Source organism: Falco rusticolus, chromosome 11, assembly GCF_015220075.1.
Source record: "Falco rusticolus isolate bFalRus1 chromosome 11, bFalRus1.pri, whole genome shotgun sequence".
NCBI lineage: Eukaryota > Metazoa > Chordata > Aves > Falconiformes > Falconidae > Falco > Falco rusticolus.
The window spans coordinates 25372063-25380624 of record NC_051197.1 but is presented as its reverse complement, the minus strand read 5'-3'; positions in this window follow the sequence as shown (position 1 = coordinate 25380624).

The following is an 8562-nucleotide window of genomic DNA, read 5'->3' as shown; positions in this document are numbered from 1 at the left end:
AAGAGTCAAAGCTAAAGGCCAAGTTCAACATTTCCTAGTCTCAAACCCATGTTATACAATGCTCAACATGTAGAAAATGCAAAATAAAGTACTAGGAAGAGGCTGTATATATTGAAAAGCTACTCAGAAATGGCATAGTGGAACATGAGTAGGTCCGACTACATCTGAAAGGAGTACACTCAGGACTCCTGTACTCTCTAAGAAAAATGACTGAGTATCACAGGGATTAGCATTTGTAAATATTACAAATCAGTCAAATTTACTGCATAGATCTTCTGTTTACTATGAAAAAAAAGATCATCTAAGCCAAATATTTGTCTGCAAAATACTTGGGGAAATTCAGATTAAAAAGTCTGATACAAACGTATACAGACCTGTGAAAAGCCCGCATGGTTATTTCAGCACGCCATGTGTTGAACTGAAGGGTCACCCTAGCAGCTCTGAAGAGCAGCAAACCTCCATTACCCCAAAACATCCTACATCCAGGGACTTCACTTGCAACTTTATACTCACCAAAGGGTGTACCTTTCATCCAACTTTTTCCCCTTCTTCTGGGAAAAGAAAACAAAAAATGAACTAATGATTTCTGCATCTGTTCTTTCTTAGGCTTCTATTATCATCATCACCACCATCATCCCCAGTTCAGGCTTACCACTTTATTGTAAGTCTCCCTCACTTTCCTTCACCAGAGCCAAGACATGCTATACATCTTTTTGATGTTTTTTCCTTTTTTTCAGGGCAAACTCTGAGGCAGAGAGAGAGAGGTTTCTCAAGGTTCTTTGGCCAAAATACCAAGTTACGAAGCTGAAGTTCATGAGATGTAGCAAGACTACCCCACAGCCCAAGTCCACTCTGGAAGTCTGCTGCACCAGCATCTGCCGTATCAGCTCTTTCCACAAAGGGGAGATAGTTTCAGCAAGAATAATTCAACTTCCCAGAAACTGAAATCTCTGTGTTTTCTTGTAAGGGCATCTAAGTTCCCATACTCATTGCTGCATGCACACATATCCTCATTTATTTTCTCATAGAACTAATAAGCAACTTCATGCTTCAAGATATGACTGCTGAACTTCAAAAAGCCTTCATCACCGAACAGAATCCAAATTGTCTTAAGGGGGGCAAAGTCAGACCTGTAGTTACTGTGAAACAAATTCTTAACAAAATATGGGTTATAAGCACACAGTTTCGAGATCTTAACAATAAATACTTGACCCTTCAAGGTGCACAGGTAGTGGGAGAGATCTTTTCTTTAGTGTGTAATGAAAACTTTCAAGCATCTCACAACATCCTTAGGTAACCACTACCTGTCACCTGAAGACCAGGACTACCAAGGACGAACCCCTGGTCAGTAAGGCCACATCAGCAAACCTAATCTTCTGACTACACAGAGAACAAACTGGCCAAGTGAAGCCAGTGCCTTCAGTTAGGAGGTTTGTTTGCTCTTATAGGCTTACTGAGCTGGGTGACACAGAGAAGCTGCACAGACCACCTCCTTTCCCTGCAGTGTTTTTCCATGCCACATGTAATACTGTACAGAGACATACAGATGAGTTCTGCATAACGAGTCTCAGGTATCTGGGACAGCATAATCCCACTGTCCTTATCTCTCCGTTTCTCAGCACAGCATGAAAACTCCCCTAGGACAAGCTCTCTCTTCCTCATCTCTCAGGCAGCCAAGAAGTTTTCTTGCTAGTATCTAGACAACGTTAAGTAATAGTCTCTACCTGTCTGGTGGGACAGTAATGTCTCACTTCCATGTATCAACATTTAATTCCAATTATTGTTTTTCTTCATGCAATTAAGCAGGTGGGGCGGCGAGACAGATACAGAAAATTCAGTACATCCCTCAATCTCCTTTTACTTTTCCCCTGAGGGTTGGAAATGAGTTTACATGAAGAGGGGAAGAGGAAAAAAAAGTCAAAGGGAAAATGGATACATCGTCTTCGGTTGGTAACTTTTGAGTGTAAATATTCTTTGAACTGAGAAAACAACAATTTGGAGGAAGACAGGAGTCACTGTAAAGATACCACATCTCCCCACACTGCAGCTTCAAGTTTAAAAGATGAGATACATGAACATAAAAGCTTCCAACATCCCCAGGCCTGTCACAAGAACCTACATTTCTCTTTTCCCTCCACCACTAGAGCATTTCCAGCATTAACGTCACAGTCTGTTTGGCTAGTTCTGCCTTCTGATAAAATAAATATCACTCACCAAAACAGACAGTTCCCAAAACACGTATCTGATGATGTTTCATCACTTTACACAGCAAATCCCTGCTCTTCTACTGTGTGAGTGGGGATACAGGGCTGGAGGTCAGAGTGACATTTAAAGATGTCATAAGAGAGAATAGGGGAAAAATAAATAAAAGCAGCTGAAGTAGCTTCACTTTTAAATCTCTTCTTTTTCCCCTTAAAACCAACAGCAATCTTGGAATCTGTAGTCATGTTTAGGTCACCTCTTAGTGCTACCATATCAAGACTTCAAAGAAAACGTTGAGCATAAAACTTCCTGAAATGCTCTGTAGATTTCGAAGTGATTGAGAAACAACCAAAGCATTACCGGAAAAATAAGTGGTGGAATGAGAAAGACAAAGCACAAGAAAAAGCTTATAATATTCTCTTCCACTCTTGGAAAATAATTTTTCTATAGAGAAACAAAATTCATAAAGCCATGATGCTGGTTTAATTTTTGAAGCACACCACATAGTAACCATGATAAGTCAGATGTGTCCAGACTGTTCAGAAGGTTGCTTTAAATACTATCAGCAGAACTATGCACATGTTCTATTTCCTCAAGACTTACTCTTTGCTTTTCCATCAACTGTAAAGGCACAACGGTTTAACAATATCTTGACAGACTTGACAGGCAACACTGAATCACAAACTGGTCTTCTGTAGTACGCTATTGTCTGTTAAAGACAAGGAGATCTGACCTGTTACTGTAAGAATCATTTTTCAGCACTGGCGATGAAGAAAAGGTAATTCACGTACACACCTTGTACACAGATTTGTGGAAAATAGAGTTGCTACTGGATGTTCAAGTCAGAAGTTATTCTTATGAGAATTATCTTAAGAGTTATTTCATGTTTTCTTGTTTAAATTGGGATACAACAATTATCTTGGTACCAGACTGTTATCAATAACGATGGCAGAAATTAGCAAAAATATTTGCATAAAGCACACTTTATTTTTCATTCACTGAACTGCAAATATCAGATATTGGTAAGAGTTGCAGATGATTGCCTAGTTATTGTCAGAGATATAACCCTAGCAATTAGCAATGTGTATAGTTAAAAAAAGAAGACAAATATTAATGTAATTTCCTATTGATGCACTTAAGCACAAACAAACCATGCAAAATATGGAAAATTCTTGCTTATCATGGCAAAACATTTACCTAGACTTGAAGTGCCTTCAATATAACCAACTCTGTTAGATCTTATTAATAGAGGGAAGTGAGATTACCCAGACCAGACAAAAAGGCTCCACAGTTCAACTGCCTTTTGCAGCATTTGCAGCCATTACATGTAATGGAGAAACCTACCTCAATTTCACTTAACTTGGTGATTGTAACTCTGTGGGAACAGCCCTGCACTACCAACACTTCTGCTACATGAGAGGTTTGTTGAACACAAAAGACTGAAAATGGTGGCAGAACTTACTACTAGCTACGTTGCTATTTTTGATCTTAAGGGATGAAAACACAATAAATGGAAAAAAAACCAAACCCCAAAAACAAACAAAAAAAACCCCACCAACCAACCAACCCAGAAAAGTAACTATAACACATAAACATAACTATTCCCTCCATAGCTGTTTCCTTAAGGATGCTTTTCTATTTTATTTCAGAGCAATGCTCCGGGACCGCAGAGAAAAAACGTATTTTATAATCCCACATAGGTCACATCTCAGAAATGCATAAATTTTAAGAGAAATAAGTTTCACTAGCAAGGCCCAAAGCAATAAAGCCCATACATCCTTAATGATCTATTTGTGATTTTTTTTTTTAAACATAAATAACATTTTTCTCCTGCTCTACAAAAACTACTATCTGTACGATACTTCCACTATTACTAAAATTTCTGTTACTGTACTTATTCAAACTTTTCTGAGCACTCTGTATAGTAGGCACTCCGATAGTAGGGCCTGTAGCAATAGGACAGGGGGCAATGGTTTTATGCTAAAAGAGGGTAAATTTAGATTAGATACCAGAAATAAATTCTTTCCTGTGAGGGTGTTGAGGCACTGGCACAGGTTGCCCAGAGAAGCTGTGGGTGCCCCATCCCTGGCAGTGCTCAAGGCCAGGCTGGACAGGGCTTGGAGCAGCCTGGGCTGGTGGGAGGTGTCCCTGCCCACAGCAGGAGGGTTGGAATTAGATGGCCTTTAAGGTCCCTTCTCAACCCAAACCATTCCCTGATTCTACAATTTATATTGGATACAGCCTTTTAGAGACGTAACTTATGTTAAGATGCTTTTGTAGGAACACCAGCATTCTTTCACAGAGGTATTTAGCAAACACAGGCTATAAACTTGACACTCCTTCACTGTACTTTCCTATTATGTTTTTGAGGTTGAAAACAAATAAGTTGATCAAGATTCCAACAAGTATTCTTTGCTGGGAACATTTGTTTTACTCTAGGAATAACTGCACTGTCAGTTTGATATGGCTTAGCCATCCTGCTTACACCCATTAATTTTGAAGGGACTTCATCATATACAAGATCAAGCTATTCGGGCCAATTAAGCAAGCACTATTTTCACTGAATAACAGAATAAGGAGTTTTAGCTTTCTCAAGACAGGACTGAAGAAGTTCTTCCCACTCTGAAGAAGACTAAAACATTCTGTGTCTGATGTTCATCAGAAGGCACCTTACAAAGCCAATCAGGTTGGATGCTACCACTGCCATACTACAACATGTTTTAACTTACAAAGAGGTTGATGAGCCACTTCTGCCCACAGAAAATATACAATGCAACTGAGTTTAAGATGAAACATGGACGGTTTAGTACCTACTTAGTTAGGTAGGTACCTTACAAGGCTTTGGAAACTCCTAGAACATAGAATTGCTTCCCTTCAAACCCAGTAGTAAGCCAGCTTTTGAGGAAGCTGCAGGATAATCAACTGAAAAGATGTCAGTTATCACAGGAGTAGTTTGAGGGATGTGTAAGAATTATTTTATTTCTCACATTCATCTGGTCTAATAACAGAAACCACATTAAGAGTTAGTAGGAATTTTTGATTTACTGATACGATGTCGGGATAAAGGACATAAAGAGCTCAGCCCAGCTGTAAGGTCACACCTGAAGTCTGACAAACACAACGTGCACACTGACAAATGTCCTAGCTTGGACAGGTAGACTCTGTTACTCATCACACCACTAAGTCCTATACCGCTGGCTAAAAAGACAGGATCTGTGTTTTCTGTTGAGTACAAGCTGAAAGGCACAGGTAACTTGGTATTTTTAAGTTTTTGTGCTAGATCTATTACTCGGTCAGGGAACAAGAGAGAGTATCTCAAAGTTCACAACCAGTGCTGTTGGGAGCTGCTTCTCCTCAGCCAGTCATCTACAAACACAGGTCTGCAGTTTATCTGGATGCACTACACAAACCATGGTAAGTGATCTGAAACCTCAGGTTCGTAGCCTAACTATTATGAACACTGTGAGCTAACACAATTTTTCATGTATATTTTCCTTAGCCTGTAGCAAACGCAAGGTAACACACTCTTGTAACTTTTGTTAACAATGACAAATGCAACTATGCTTAAAAATTTCACTACTGGCTGCAGGTAAAACACTGACTTGAATTTACTATCACATTGTCAGCTGTACAAAATCCATTACAAGATGAGAACATTTCAAATGGCTCCTTCACTTGCTGATAATCACCCCTTTCATGTAGTGCTATGACAAGACTGCCAAAGCCACAGAAGATATTAAGAAAAAAATACCTTTACAAATCTTATGGATAAAAAATAATTACTTAGCTTAGTCCCATATGGTTGAAATAAATACACATTATCTAGTCACCCTTTCCTTCGTACTTTTCTACTCTTAGTCTCCATTTATGTAGCTTTCATGACCTCCCTGCCCAAAGGTCAGATCTTTGGAATATACACCATTATTGCAACAAAATAAAATAAAAACTTATTTTATCTGTCGCCCATTCACTCTTAAAGAATATACCAATAATGCAGATTTAACTTAGTCACTAGAACCAAGTCTTGCAAATATAAGGACTCCTAGCACTTCAGTCCTGGAAACTCAAGGATAAACCTGTTGTTAAACTAATTGATGACCTTCAACGCTGCCCTACAAGGCAGTAAGGTTACACACGCGTGGCAGAAGTTGTGGGAGGGAAAAAAGGATGGATAGCTTCCTACAGGACCAGTTTTGACGAAGCAGAGAGGATTTATGAACATTATCTTAAAATGTTGCTTACAAATAAGAATTTTTGCCAATGAAACTGACTAATCTAATTTAAGATTTGTTGAAATTTTCCAAGTTAAAGTCAATTTCAGAAAACATTCCAGAACAGACATTCAAAAGGAAAAGTTTGTACAATTGAATATAATATAATAAATTTTTCATCTCCAATTGTTTTTTTGGTTTTGCTTTTTTTTTTTTTCCCTCCATTTTCTCTGTATTTGTGTGTCAGGAAGGGAATATCATAATTTTCCTGTATCTTTCTCTAGATGAATAAAAATTTCTCTACCATAACAGTTGACAAGTCGTGTTTCCCTTTCACCTCCAAGAGATGAAAGTCATTAAGCATTCGTTTTCTGGAATGACCCTGTTTATTGATTACGTTCAGATAAATTGTACAAAAGTACCCACAGACTTCATATCCTCCACTTTCTACCTCTATAGCATCATAAGAATAGATTTGGTATTTGAACTGACATTTACGAAGCTGCTATGCATATGTACAGATAGAACGACCATTTTCCCCACAATATCCATTTATTAAAAGCTTTGTCATGAACCTTAAAGAAAACGCAGAGAAACTTATTTGCATTACTAAATGAAACAGCCAGTACAGAATTATTTCTCAAGACATTTTAGGTGTTGCAATTCAAATGGAACAACTGTCCATAACAGGTTATTTTCATGACCAGATGTAAACAAGTATAAACACTTATTCTAAAGATACAAAAACACTGACCTTGTATATGCCCGCCAGTTTTTATTTTTCAAAATCTGTTGCACAGGACAAAGGACTATGTCACCAGTACCACAACCATCTGGATCCAGTCCTTCCTCTAAGACTTTGCTCTGCTCGGGGTAAAACACTCTTCTGGTGCAAGTTCATTCTATCTGACTTTCCTGTGACCGGAATGAATTTTATTTGCAGTAATACACTGAGGGGAAAAAACAAAACAAAACAAAACACTTTTCTCCAAAGCAGTCTAGTGGTATGTTTTGCTCCTTTCTTTCCACCTTCTTAGCCAAAAAACAGACTACTCTCTTGGTCTCTTGTGTCTCTTGGCAGCTATTCACTGGTAAATCGTAACACTGTTGAACATGCAAACTCGTATTTAAAATTTATATCTGTGTACCAAATTTGTATTTTAAAATACTTTATGTAGAAAATATAAAACGTTACCCTGTAAAGCAAGAAATCAGGCTGCAGCAGGATTCTTAAATTTATGTACTATGTTAAAATTGACAGCCAAAGAACAAAACTGTGAGATGACACAGAAGTTTTATGTTGGCATTTTGTTAACAAACCTTTAGCAGATGGGGGAGACACTAACCTCTTTTGGGCAACATGAAAAGCAGCTGTACAGTAGAATTCTTCATAGAAATTGAACTTACTTTTTATTCTCATTATACCCAAATTTCAGCTCCAACAGCTATGCCACACCATATGTTTATATTAGCAGAAAGCAGCAGCCCTTGAATTAAATCAGAACACAAATCTTTCACCATTCTATAAACAGCAAAATTAAGATGGATTAAGGCCGAAATCTCTATTTTTATTTTTTCGGCACCTTTGATTTCATAATTCATCAACATTATTTACAGTTTTACCTTCATGTGATGTTGCCCTAGAACTAGACAACATACAAATAATTGCCTTTAAAAACAAAGATAAAAATTACGAAAAATGGTTTTACAGACTTGGTGAAAATGGTCAAAAATTAGCATACAGGTTTTGATCAGGGAAAAAAGATATTCTAGAATATAACAAAGTACACTAGTTCTGAGTTGTTCTACTTCTGCATTAAATACTCTTTAAAAAAACCCCAACATTTTTCACTCGCACATTGGACTGACAAATTTTGTTAAACTTTAAACTTCACGTCAATTCTTTTTTCATTCCACAAATCCAGAAAGCTTGCTTGCAATGTAAGTCACTCTAATTTCTAAAAAAATTACTATTAAAATTCACTGACAATTGCAAAAACAATTTGCTTAGACGCCCAAGCATGCAAATAAAAGGAGAATGGAATGACGTCAGCAAAATTTAAGTTGACATCTATTACGGAATAGCAAAATTTTATTGTACAAAGTATCAAAATTCTCCAAGAATGTCAGGGTGCAGCAGGAATCATCA